The sequence below is a fragment of the Tursiops truncatus genome, chromosome 3 (genome assembly GCF_011762595.2).
Source record: "Tursiops truncatus isolate mTurTru1 chromosome 3, mTurTru1.mat.Y, whole genome shotgun sequence".
Taxonomy (NCBI): Eukaryota; Metazoa; Chordata; class Mammalia; order Artiodactyla; family Delphinidae; genus Tursiops; species Tursiops truncatus.
This window is the reverse complement of record NC_047036.1, coordinates 102810282-102824083: the sequence shown is the minus strand read 5'-3', so window position 1 is coordinate 102824083 and position 13802 is coordinate 102810282. Positions and strand designations below refer to the sequence as shown.

At 41.3% G+C, this 13802-nt stretch overlaps 1 pseudogene; it reads left to right on the top strand.

The window, feature by feature from the left end:
• The first annotated feature begins 8559 nt into the window (after positions 1 to 8559).
• On the top strand, positions 8560 to 9918 carry LOC101336447 (elongation factor 1-alpha 1 pseudogene; annotated as a pseudogene).
• Positions 9919 to 13802: the final 3884 nt, after the last annotated feature.

Sequence of the window (13802 nt, the reverse complement as noted above, 5' to 3'; positions counted from 1 at the left end):
TGGTATGTAGTATTCTACACTGCTTTAAAAATTAAAGAATATTTTTCCTTTAGTTCAAAGAAGGTGGTAGAGAACTAAGTGTTGAGTTCCTACTGTGATTCAGACACGTGTTGGATTTTTATGTTATCTCATTTAATTCTTGTAACTATCCTACAAATTAGCTACATTGTATTATTTAATATTAATCCCCAGATAGTATCTACTGCATGTCTTCTCTGTTCTAGGTACCCTTGTAGGTGCTGGAGACATTGTGATCCCGCCAGGAATTCAGTCTGGTGGGCAAGACAACATATGAGTGAATCATTACAAAGAAAAATGCCATAACAGATATATATATATTTTTATAAATTTTTAAATTTTATTTATTTACTTTTGGCTGTGTTGGGTCTTCGCTGCTGTGCATGGGCTTTCTCTAGTGGCAGTGAATGGGGCTACTCTTTGTTGTGGTGCTCAGGCTTCTCACTGCAGCGGCTTCTCTTGCTGTGGAGCACGGGCTCTAGGTGCACGGGTTTCAGTAGTTGAGGCACGTGGGCTCAGTTGTTGTGGCTCGCAGTCTCTAGAGCTCAGGCTCAGTAGTTGTGGGGCACAGGCTTAGTTGCTCCACGGCATGTGGGATCTTCCCGGACCAGAGCTTGAACCTGTGTGGCCTGCATTGGCAGGCGGATTCTTAACCGCTGCGCCACCAAGGAAGTCCGGCCATAACAGATATATAACAGAAGGCTGTAGGAATGTGCGTTTTAAAAATGTAAATCTCTTTAATGTATGCACCAATCAAAATGGTAGAGTTACCACCCCCCGGAAGAGATTCCAAGGTAGTTGCAGAGGACTCCAATATTTTAATACAATCAACTTACTTTTGTAAAAACAGATAATTAAGTAGGAATATAAGCTGCCCTTTTTTTTCTTTAGGGAACATTGGGAAGGTTTCTGAATCTTTTTTTTTCCTAATCAACTAACTTAAAATGTTCTAAAGAGACTTCATTTATTCAATCATACTCCCACATTATTTTTAAAATAATTTAATGTGGCTTACAAAGATGGCGTACAACAGCACAGGGTAAATAAAAATACTCAGTACAAAAATGACTCTATGTCGATTTCCTCTTACTATCTATTTCCTGTTCCCCACAAACAACTGTTTCCTTTTTTCTGGTTTCGATTCTGTTTCAAGTCTCTGTGGCTGTCCCACCTCTGGAACTAATTCTGTGCCTTGCACATGCCCCAGACTGCCTGGCTTGTCTCCACGTGGGGTCTGTGTCGCCTTTCCACGAGCACAATTAGGTCTCCAAAGTACTTAGGCAGGAACTTCTCTCCCAAACAAATCTGTTTATCAGAGAGCAGTTAGATTGCATGCACAGAAGCCTCAACAAACAGGATGTTCCATCTCAAATTTATGGCCTCTCGGCATACGCCAGAACGCCTCCCAAGGACGCGAGTGACTCTCAAGATGCTATAGTGCGTCATCAACCACAGTCGCTGAAGGGAACAGGCTGGGCATCCACTTATTGGCACTTCCTGGATGAAGTACGACAATCAGTGCCTTTTTTGAATTTGTGCGGCTTTTGGCTTATTAATTTCAGGATGGGAAATCATTAGTGTTCTTAATTTAAAGAGGAAACCATTGGACAAGAGTCTGCAGCTATAAATCGATACTAAAGATTTTCTCTGAAATATGATGTGTCTACCTGACTCTGAGATTGGATTTTTTTTTTTTTCCCTTTTCGTTTTTGAGCTTTTGAATTTGACTTAACATACTGACTCTGTCAGATTCCTGCGGTGAATTGATAATGAAATTAGGGGAGACAGAGTCCATTGACTTAGAAGATCTGTGCCATTAGTTAAGTCTTCTCTCTGTTTCTGCAACTGGCTTGACACCAGCTTAGTCACCTTGGTTTTGGCATTTGCCTCTGACACAGACACTTAGGAGACCATAGCTCAGAATGGAGATGAGGAGGTAGCATGGTAATAGATGCTATAAAAAAGAGGGGAAAATCAGTATTTCCATTAACATCTGGGAGAGACTTTCCAAAGAACGTTTATATATGTAGCTGACAGTTATGTGCCAAGAAGACTAGTTCCTTTAAGGATCACAAATTATGTGACTATCACTGTGGTGTTATTTCGTTTTTATTTTCACAAGAAATTTCACCAATAGCTTTTAAAACTAAAACAAACAAACAAAAATCAAGGACACAAAAAAACTCTGCCTATGGGCTTCCCTGGTGGTACAGTGGTTGAGAGTCCGCCTGCCAATGCAGGGGACACAGGTTCGTGCCCTGGTCCGAGAAGATCCCACGTGCCGCGGAGCGGCTGGGCCCGTGAGCCATGGCTGCTAAGCCTGCGCATCCGGAGCCTGTGCTCCGCAACAGGAGAGGCCACAACAGTGAGAGGCCCGCGTACCGCAAAAAACCAAACAAACAAAAAAACTCTGCCTAGGAAAAATATTGAAATAAAGGTTATATTTTTTAAGAAAATGGATATGATAAAAATTCTACTTATATACATCAAAATTATTAGTAACGTGCAACAAAATATTATAGATATTTTCTTGAAGTTTATCATAATAGGCCTTGATTTGTACATATATCTTCTTTATAAGGTCATGACTTTTGTAATATATGTATTAGCAACGTATTGTTAATTTTCTGGTTTTGTTTTGTTGTGTTACCCTCTCATCCTCAGGTCTAGGTTTAATTCCTGGCTTCTGCATCCCCTGTCCTGTGACTTACAGAAGACAGTCAACTTTTTTAATGTGTTTCAATTTCCGCGTATTTAAAAATGGTATTTAATGTGTTTCAATTTCCACATATTTAAAAATGGTATTGGGAGGAATAAATGATAGGGGTATGTAAGTACCTAGCACAGTGCCTGGCACACAATAGAGTTTCAATAGCTGTTACTTCCCCACCTCCACACTCTGTACTCTGTTTTGCAACTCCGTATCTTCAGAGGAACACCTCTGGGCAAAGGAAGATGGCATTCAATAACTTAGGTAAGGGTTTGATTGACCTGGTGGCCTCCCCTCCTGCGAATGAGGCTGGGTACCTCTCCTGAGGCTGCCACCACTTCCTTTGTCATTCTTTCCTAGAGCCTGTGCACAGGAGCCAAATCTTGGTAGGATCACCCATCATCATTAGGCAGTGTGGAGTTTGGGCATTTCTCTGCCTCTAGGGACAGAGGTCTTCCACTCAGCAGATCACGAGATGTAGATTGTCGGCTTGGATCTGAAGGACACAGTTCCTCTAAACTTGATTCTGATCTTCAAGATAGGGCAAGTTTAGAACAAAGTGCTGAGAACCTTGGGAGAAAATGAGAGCTTCTCAGAATTCAAATGAGCAAAAGCCAGGAATGTTCATCAGTATCTGACATGCATTCAAGACTATGGAAAAGCAAATTCCAAAAAGTTCAAAGAAAATATACGTTCAGTCTCTTGACCAGAGGGTTTTCTAAAAGGGTGTAGATAGGTCCATAAGGAGTAGAAAATGAAATTCTAGCTATGTCATAAAAATAAGCCAAATATGGAAGAAAAACTACAGAAATCGATATGGTTGCTCAGAGAACTCTCCTTTGAGCTAAGATTTTTAAAAGCACGTTTGAAATCAGATTAAAGAAATTGTAGCCAAGGACAAAAGCAACACAGTAGCACGAACCTAGAAGAGTAGAGTCATAAAGAATAAGGGAAAAAATAAGCTCAATTTTGCTAGGGGAAAAAAGGGATAACAAAGAATGACTTTTACCAACGTGTAGGGAGCAAAGAAGAACAAGGAAGTGTTAGTCATATTTCTAAAAGATTGTGATGTAATGGTAACAAGACAAAGAGAAAATAAAATTACTCAGCTCCTGTTTTGCTCTGTCTTCTCTACCAGAAGAACACCCTTCAGATTCAAAATGTAAAGATGCCTGGCAGATGTACCTGAGGACTGAAAACAAAATGTGTTAAATGCCAGGCAGGGAGCTCCTGCATGATTGTCCACAAGGGACGCAGCTGTGTAAAGGACAGAGATGGGATCAGCCAGAAGTTGGGCCACTGCTGCAACGGTCCCTACAAGAGATGATGAAGGGTTGAAGGGAGGCCGAGCAGAGGGTCAGAGAAAGGAGGTCAAGGCTGAGGAGATAGAACTGATGGAATAACCCATTGCAGATGCTCTAGAAAAGATATGAATATGCTATATGAGGATTTCACAGATCTTCTGTGAAAACAAAAAGCAGATGGGATGGGGGAGTGGGGAATGTGGGCGGGGAGCAATCATGTGAACCTAGTCATGGACACAGAGAGTTGGGGTATGTTTAATACAGGGAGAATCCAGGTTTGCCAGAATCATGGGTTATAATAGCTGGATATAAAGGGGACATGGAGGAAGGGATAAAGTCCAAAGGTTTATTACTCATCAGAAAATCCAGAATGAGGGCTCCACACCCGCTGAGGAGCTAGGGAGGAATTGGAAAAAAAAAAAAAGTGATAGAAGCCATTCATGTATCTCATCCTGTGGACGCCAGGTAATTGGAATATACATCTCAAACCTAATGGAATCAGGAGTTTTGTGAATTTTTTTGTGCTTTTTTGTGGGATTGAATAGTTAATAGTAAAACTATTGAAAATGGACAGTACCACTCCTCCTTACCCTATTAAAGGCAGGGTATCTGGGTTATTAATTATTTTTAAAAATTTTTTTATTTTTAATGAAGTTTAGTTGATTGACAATGTTGTGTTAATTTGGGGTTATTAAATATTGAATTGAAGGATGTTAGAGCTAAGAAAGAAACGTTCATGGTCCCACCAGAGCTCATAATAAGAGGAGGGGGTCAAGGAAAGCATCTCCAAGGACATGATACAGGGGCTGAAAGCTCAGAGATGAGTAGAACTTAGCCTGAAGAAGTATTGCACCCATTGGGAGTGTTAAGACTTTAATCAGATCTGGCCACCTCACTTCCAAGAGGAATTTTGCCAAACTGAAGCTCTGTCGTATAAATATGAGGGACCAGAGACAGCAAGCCAGGACTTAGGAGGAAAGCTGTTTTATCAATTTCGTGTAGCAGAATTGTAGGAAGAATTTGATCTAATTCTGAAGTGATCTAGCTTCAAGGTCAAGCTCAGAGGCTCCAGAGCCAGATATCTAGATTTGAATCCTGGCTCTGCCATGAATTACATTACTTCCTATGTATAACAACAATAACAGTAATAATACGTATTTTATAGGATTTTTTGAGAGGATTAAATGAATAAATACATGTAAAGTGTCTAAAACAGTGCCTGGAATAATAGCAGGCACCGGCTATTGTTGGCTATTATTATTACAAAGCAGATAGATATGTATCATTTATAATAGAATATTTTAGCAATCCAAGTTGTTGAGCAAAGTAATCTCAGTTATCTGAAAAAATAACCTGAAATGTTTTCATTCCAAAGTGTGAAATGAGGGACTTTTAACTTACTGTCAACCTGCCACACCATCTTTTAAATGCTTCTTGGTAGTTAGTAAAATGATTGTATTTTAATCGAGTCAGCAATAGCAATAAAGTTCAGTTAAGAAACACAGATTTTTTTTTCCCTTTCATGGGCTTTCCTCAAAATTCTTGATCTCAGTGAGAGAGCACTGATCATCTGCGAATTATCTGGCGTCTCAAAAGGCAGAAAAGAATCAAAGAAGATTTAGAAGAAAACATTGGCCCATTTTCCTCAGAATTCAGCCTGGTTGATTTGCTCAATGGTTAAAGGGAAACAGCAACTACACTAAACACCAGAATGGTCAGTGCAATTAATGCAATTAAAGTAATTAGTCCTGGCAGCTGTAAGGTCAAATAGAGGTAGCTTTGTAACAACAGTCTGCCACTGCAAAATTACTGACATTTGCAACTAAATTATATTCTCTAAATTGTTGCCTTAATGCTAAATAAATAAAGTTATGCTAATGTAGGGACTGATTACAGATTGAAATTAGCACAATTGCTTGTTATACAGTCTGCTAGGGTTAACATTTTTTAAAAACATAATTAATGGCCTTTGCTTACTGTCTCTGGTTATAGATCCTGCAGCTCATTTGCATTCTTTTGCAATATTCTGACAGTGCTAAATGTCTAAGAAGAAAGATCTCATCTGGAGGCGGAAAATGCGCTTTGCACGTCATCAAGCTCAAACTTGTTATGGTTTCAGGCTAGTGTTAATAACAAAGATGACCAGAGAGAGAATGGAACAGAATGAAGCAAGAATCCGTTTTGCTTTTCAGTCTCGTGATCCCAGCCTTTTCTGGAGTCAATGTGAAATGTAATTGCTCTTTTGACCTCTATCTTCTCTCTCCCCAGGTCTGAGGAAGAGCTACACTGGTTGATTATTGCGGGAATGAAAGGCACTCTGACCTTGTCGACCGAACGCCTTGCGGCTTTCAATGTTGCCCATTATACCGAAGGCAGGCAACTCCTGGAGAGAGGCAGAATCGACAGGAGAGCTGCTCCCTGGGCAACCTGCCAGAAAAGGCTTCAGCAGCAGCAATTCAGACAGGGCCAAACAGCTCAGGCAGCTAAGGAAACAGCTTGGGGGGGCGGGGGGCGGGAAGGTGAGGGAAAGACAGAGTATATAAAAATATTGTTAGCACACAGTTTAAAGAGCTCTCAGGCATCCATGCTATAGGGCGCCTTTGTTAATACCGCCCTGCATCATCCACCCGAACTGAAAACCGACCTGGGAAGGAAGCGCAACCAATGTAAGTGCAGCTACTGATTTCCTAAAATAGGCTGTCATTCACTCCAAAGCATTTCTGACAGTCCTGCTATGTCAATCGGAATGTACCAGCAAAAAGTGGGTCAGGGTATTTAGTTATAATAATTGTTCTAGATTATAAATTATTCACTACAAACCTGGTTGGGTTATTTTTAGAATGTATGGTTCACAGAAGGATTAGGGTGCAACTTGGGATCAAAACAACAGGCTGGCTCCTTCGAGCTCTCTAGTTAAAGCGTCCTTGTTTAAAATCAGCTGTGGGTCCTTTGCGTCTCTGCTACTTCTACTCCAATCAGTTCTATTCAACAAAATTTTATCGAGCATTTATTACGTGCTTCAGCGCTGTGGGGGAATAAATGACATGTGAAGTGTGCCTATGAATTAAGGAGACGGGTTGACCAGTCAGACACAGGAGTTCTGCCATTTGTTTTGTCGTTTCATTTCAGGCATTGAGGGAGAGCACAGAGGGCCTGCTGTGGCATTGATGTTAGGGTTTTCTATTTAGATTCTGGCTTTAAGTCTTACAGTCAGCTTCAGGTTCATATTGTCAGGCCCACTTTAGGAAGAGAAGATTGACTGTAGTAATAAAGGCTTTGGAGTCTGGAATTAGCCAGATTTGGGTTCAAACTCAATTTTGTTGCTACTCAAGATCTGTGCAATTTTGAAAAAACTCTCCATATTTCTGGGCTTTGGTTGGCCTAGTTCCTATAGTGAAGGAGACTAGATGGAACTAAGACCCTTTCCAGCTATATCGTTCTATGAAAAAGATTGTTCAGCAACCACACATCCCAGATTTTCTGGGACACCCCACCTCCAAAGTATTATGGCCTGTTGTACCTATAAAATTATTTATACCCATCACATGCTGAATCACCATCACCTGATTTATACATTGAACGAACCATCAGAGGTGGGAAAAGAATGATGAGAAAAGGCTGGGGAGAGTGGTGTTAAAAGATAGTTTTCATAGAAAGGTAAAATCGTGACCCTCATACAGATATAAAAATGTGTATATGTTAAAGATTTGATTCTCCTCATTAATCAAAGACGGAACCGACAGATGTTATAACTGGTTCAAGAGAATCTGAAAAGAAACATTTAAAGATTAGAAATATTGAAATGAGAATGCAAATAGAACAAAACTGGGTTTTTTTTCCAGGGGGAGTGGAGAGAAATCAATTGAACCTCTACCAGACAGGGAAGCATTTGCATGTCTGTCAGTTACCTATAACATACAAGTTGTAAAATAGCTCAAGGGCAGTGAAGACTAGAATCAGATAACAGGAAGGGTGTGCTGTGTGCAGACAATGCATAGTTTCCCATGAAGCACAGTTTTTCCCTACAGTGGAAATAGCTTCATATGGACTATGGCATTTCATTGTGATTTCTGGTTCTTCAATGGCTATCTGGGGAAGGATCTCAGTGGGGACTTGGGTGTGGGCAAGAATCACCTGGGAAACTTCCAAATCAGAATCACACCTCCAAACCAAACTGCATCCAGGGTTCTAACAAATGTTGTAAACAATCAGACGGCCTTTTCAACTGCTTTTTGAGGTTGAAGTTATGATTGAAGGAGACCTAGAAAGTCGGCTGTGTGTATTTATAGGTGCAGTATTTCTTCCCGATCCTTTGAGGAGCCTTTTGTGACTTTCTTGATGTGGCTTAAGGGTCATGAAACTGTTAAGTGTTAGTTCACCGAGGGCTAAGGTCCAGTGTGCACACTGAAGGCAAGGCAAAGTCCAAAGGAGAAAAATGGGAATTAAAGAAATAAAAAGAGGGAAGAAGCATTGGGTTTGCTGCCAGAACACAGATGTCATGAAAACCACTGCTAAATCTAAGCCAAGATGGGAAAGGAATAGACTCCTATCAACATGGTCATCACTGGACACCTAGATTCGGGCAAGTCTACCACTGCTAGCCATCTGACCTAGAAACATGGTGGGATTAACAGAAGAACCATCAAACAATTTGAGAAGGAGTCTGCTGAGATGGGAAAGGGCTCCTTCAGGGCGGTCTGTGTCTTGGATAAACTGTAAGCTGAAGGTGAGCTTGGTGTCACCATTGATAGCTCCCTATGGAAATTCAAAACCAGCAAGTATTTTGTGACCATCACTGATGCCCCAAGACACAGAGACTTTATCAAAAACCTGATTTCAGGCACATCTGCTGACTGTGCTGTCCTGATTGTCGTTCCTGGTGTTGGTGAATTTGAAGCAGGGACCTTCAGGAACGGGCAGACCGTCAGCATGCCCCTCTGGCTTCCACACCGGGTGTGCAACAATGAATTGTTGGTGTTAACAAAATGCATCCCACTGAGCTGCTCTGTGGCCGGAAGTGATACAAGGAAATCATAAAGGAAGTCAGCACCTACATTAAGAAAATTGACTCAACCCTGACACAGTAGCATTTGTGCCAATTTCTGGTTGGAATGGTGACAGCACGCTGGAGCCAAGTGCTAACGTGCCTTGTTCCAGGGATGGAAAGTCACCTGTGAACATGGCAACGCCAGTGGAACCGTGCTGCTTGAGGCTTGGGATTGCACCCTGCCATCAACTCGTCCAACTGAGAAGCCCTTGCCTCTGCCCCACCAGGACATCTACTAAATTGGTAGTATTGACACTGTCCCTGGCAGCCGAGTGGAGACTGGTGTTCTCACCCCTAGCATGGTGGTCATCTTTGCTCCAGGCAACTGAAGTCAAGTCTGTTGAAACGCACCATGAAGCTTTGAGTGAAGCCCTTCCTGGGGACAGTGTGAACTTCAGTGTCAAGAACGTGTCTGTCAAAGATGTTCATCATGGGCAGTATGGCTGGTGGAATAGCAAAAATGACCCACCAGTGGAAGCAGCTGGCTTCATGGCTTGGGTGATGATCCCGAACCGTATCCAGGCCAAATCAGGGCCGGCTACACACCTGCGCTGAATTGTCACCCAGCTCACATTGCTTGCAAATTTGCCGAGCTGAGAAGATTGATTGTTGTTCTGGGCCCAAACTCATGCCATATGGTGATGCTTCTGAGTTGATGTGGTTCCTGACAAGCCCACCTGTGTTGCTAGCTTCTCTGCCTATCTGCCTCTGGGCCCTTTTGCTGTTTGTGAGATAAGACACAATCGGTTGCCACAGGTGTCATCAGAGCAGTGGACAAGAAGGTGGCTGGAGCTGGTTCAGTCACCAAGTCTGCCGGGAAGACTCAGAAGACTAAATAAATATTATCCCTAATACCTGCCAGCCTGCTCTTAATCGTGGTAGAACAGTCTCAGAATGGGTGGTCTGAACTGGCCATTTAAGTTTATTAGTAAAAGACTAGTGATAATAATGCATCGTAAAACCTTCAGGAGGAAAGGAGAATGTTTTGTGAACCATATTTTTTTGTGTGTAAGGTATTCGTTTTAAAAAACCAGTACTCTTTCATGGAAACAACTTGACCAAAAATCTGTCACAGAATTTTGAAAACCATTAAAAGAAAGTTTAATGAGAAAAAAAAAAGTGAAAAAAGAAAGTGGGGAGTGAAGACTAAGATGAAGAGAATGGAAACAGGGAAGAGAGGAGTGAGCTGGGGCAGAGGCAGCAGGGATGCCTTCCGATAGATCTACTTGCTAATAAAAACACCATTTCAAAGTCACGCGCACATGGAGTACAGGTAACAAGAAGTTTGATTTCCAAAGCACTGCTGCTTTATAAATTTCCCACCTCCACTGGAAATCTAACATGGTCACAGTTTTGAGGAATTTATCAGGAAATACGCTAATTCTATTATAATACATGAAATATACACTGTTCCTGCAATGTTACACATTGGGGTTTTTTTCCCCCTCTCTTCCGTGCTCCCCACCCTACACAAAAATTGAAAATAAAGAAAATCATTGATTGAATGCCTAAATTGAAGTTTTTTCTGTTTTAATTTATTTTTAAAAACCCAATACTGTATTGTAATATACTGGACTAAAGGAGATATAGTTATTTCTAGTTCTGAAAGGAGAATTTGTGAAAATGCCATTTCAGGACTTTAGCTCAGCAACTAAAATGAAATGTGAAAGAGAAAGAAGACATGAAATGTGGACAACTTCATGGTGGTTCTAGGAAGGCTAAGAATCACTAGGGATTGAGAGTTTAGATGGAGGAAAGATGGCTTAGGGTCAGGGCACACTAGACTTTCTATTTAGTAAAGCTTTATAACCTCCCAAGGTATTATCCTGGAGTCATTCTTAAAATTCGATGAAACTGGGTAACACAGAGGTCAGCTCAAAATGGGGGGCAGTATTATCTTGACTAAATCCTTTGGGAACTGTGGATACCAGGTAGGAAGGAAGGCCCGTGGGTTTTTGACATGACATCGTGCAGCTGGGCCAGCAGACTCCCAGCTGGCAGGGAGATCAGTGTGTTTGGACGAGGCAGAAAAGGTTAAACCAACCAGCACCGTGAAACAAATGAAAGAATGCTACTCGAGCCTCTCTGAAGTCAAAGTTTCATATAAAGTGTTTGGTCCTACAGACTAGTTTCTTTCTTTTCATCGTTTTAACCTAAGGGATGAAGAAAAATAAATCAATGTCAGATTAAAAAAAAAGAAAACTGCTGGTAGCTCCATACAATATATTAAAAATGAAAATACTCGTTTGCTTGTGGGGAGAAGAGAAAGCCAATAAAATTTAGAGAAGCTTCCTTCTAGTAGTACACATTGTTTAAAAGGAACTTTAGAGCTATTATTCCTCTTGTGATCTTCCCCCAAAGCTACAGAGGTGAGCAGAATCTACCCATATTGCGCTGCTAGCTGTCATGTTTTAAATAGCATCATACACACACCTTCCAAGTTCTGAAAAGCCCATTCAGTGTTTTATATAAAAGCAAGTTACCGGAAATGGGCAGAGAACACACTCCTAAATATAGCAACATAATTACTGTCATGTAAATTATCTCTTCTCTGTAGTGTTAGAACAATGAGATAAAAGGTTTATCTTGACAAAGTTTGAATAAGTAGAGGTGGAATTGATTCAGAATCTCCATAACTGCTCCATCCACGGGCAGTGGGAGGGGGAAAAGAGAGCTCCTTTAATTTCACTATCAGCACGTCCTTCCTGTTCATTTGCATTTGGGGAGTTTTTCCACAGTGCATTCATTTGCTAGTGAGATAATGTGTCCCTGCATGATCAGTTAAGAGAGGGATAGAATTACTAATGATGAAAAGAGGCAGCACAAGGGCAAGAAAGCAAAGCAGCCCTTCCTTTTCTTGCCTAATCTGGATGGATCTGAATTTCAACCATCTCATTTTTTTTTTTTTCCTAGTGGTGATGGTGGGGCTGTTTTCCAAAGCTGGGTTAAGACATTGCAAATTGAGTTCTACACATTCTTTTCTTTTTTTTTTTTTAAGTGCCATTCAAAGAAGGAATGTGATGTCATTGTGCTGAGTGGCTGTTCTATTCTGGCTGTTTGTATGTACTTGTCAGTTAATAAATTGAGGGCAATTTAAATCAACTGTCACTCAATAAGCATCAGCTGTTTTCCAGGTACTACGGAAATAATCAACAACAGGAAGGTCTTGTCCTTTAAAAAAGAATTCTAAACAGAAAGAAAACTTTGATTCACAGAAATGTTTAAATGAATGATGAGAGTAATGCGGTGTTACTAGTAGCAGAGCCATCGGAAGATCAAAGATAGAAATATAGGTTAAATGGAAGGAGTGGAGGTGATGTCTTATCCTGTGCTGTCTTTAGGTAAGCGTAGGGTTTACCCAGAGTGCGCAGTGGACAACAGTTCAATACTCCCTAGGACAAGTCAACGTTAGGAAGCCAGCAGTGGGCGTTGGAGCTGGGAAGCAGAACAGCGAGTTTGGAGTTCAGGAGTCTCTGGCCTGCAAACTAGACAATACCCTGGCCCTTGATTTTCTTTATTGCAAGCTTCCAAATGTCTCCAGAATAGGAAAACTGTGTCCTTTTAGGAAACGTGTGAGAAAGCAACAACATGATGATCAGCATTTCAGTGATATAGACAATGTAGAGACCAAGTTCAAACACCCTTACATAATGAAAAGGGTGTAGTGATACACAATGAGAAGAGATGACTTTGCTTTCACATACCTAGGAAGCTTTTTAAAGGTAGCTTGGAAGCATGAAGCACTCAGTTGGCTGACCTGACTGGGTGAGGCTTAGCTTCCTTTCATCTATTGCCTGCTGCCCTTTGGGTCGAGTACTTACTTCCCTGGGATAAAGGAAGGCTCCAGAGTGAGTAAAAACGTGCCAAATTTGAAGTTACACTGCTCTAGGTCACCCAGAAACACCGCAACTCTGAGTTGGCTACTAATCCACTCTTGTTTCCCTATGCCAGCCCATGGTGGTTAAGCTTGTTTGGCATTGAAATCCGCCAGACTGAAGAATGACACCCTGGGCCTTGTCACCCACAGAAAGCAAAAGGAACTATGAAATAATCAGTCTCATAAAGAAAATAGTGTTCCTTTAGTGGAACATTGCTGTCCACTAAACAGTTATTACAAAGGAAATGTAGCTCCTATAATGGGGGACTTTTTTCCAAGGCTGTTTGTCCAAAGGTGAGGGTGTCATAGCAATAATCCTGAAAATGAGAGTGGAATTATGAAGGAATCCTTTGCAACTCTGCACCCCCATATTCTAAATGTATTCATTGCCCAAAACTATCAGAACGTATCCTAAATTAAGACTAACGCGCAAACCAAAGCAGCATTGTACCACCATTTTTCAACCACAAACCCCCATCCCACTGATGGGCTGAACTAGGGCAATGACAGAGGAGATAGAGAAGGGAATGGAGGAAAACTGGCAAAGATGGATTGAATATGGGCAGGAGGGGCAGTGATGGACAATTGTGTATCAGAGCTAATCCCTAAATTTCTGTATGGAATGATGGTGTTTTTATTGAAATAGAGACTCTGCAGGAAGATGAGGATTGGAGGAGAAAGACCATCATGGGGAGGAATTAGAAAAGAGAACCTCCTGAAAACAGAGAAATAGGGACAACAGAGAGAACCAGGACTCAAGAGGAGATAGTAGGAACCAACTCAGTGTATAGGTTGAAGGATTAACTTTAGAAAGAGGAAAGAGGGACACTCTTCCTCTAAACAAGG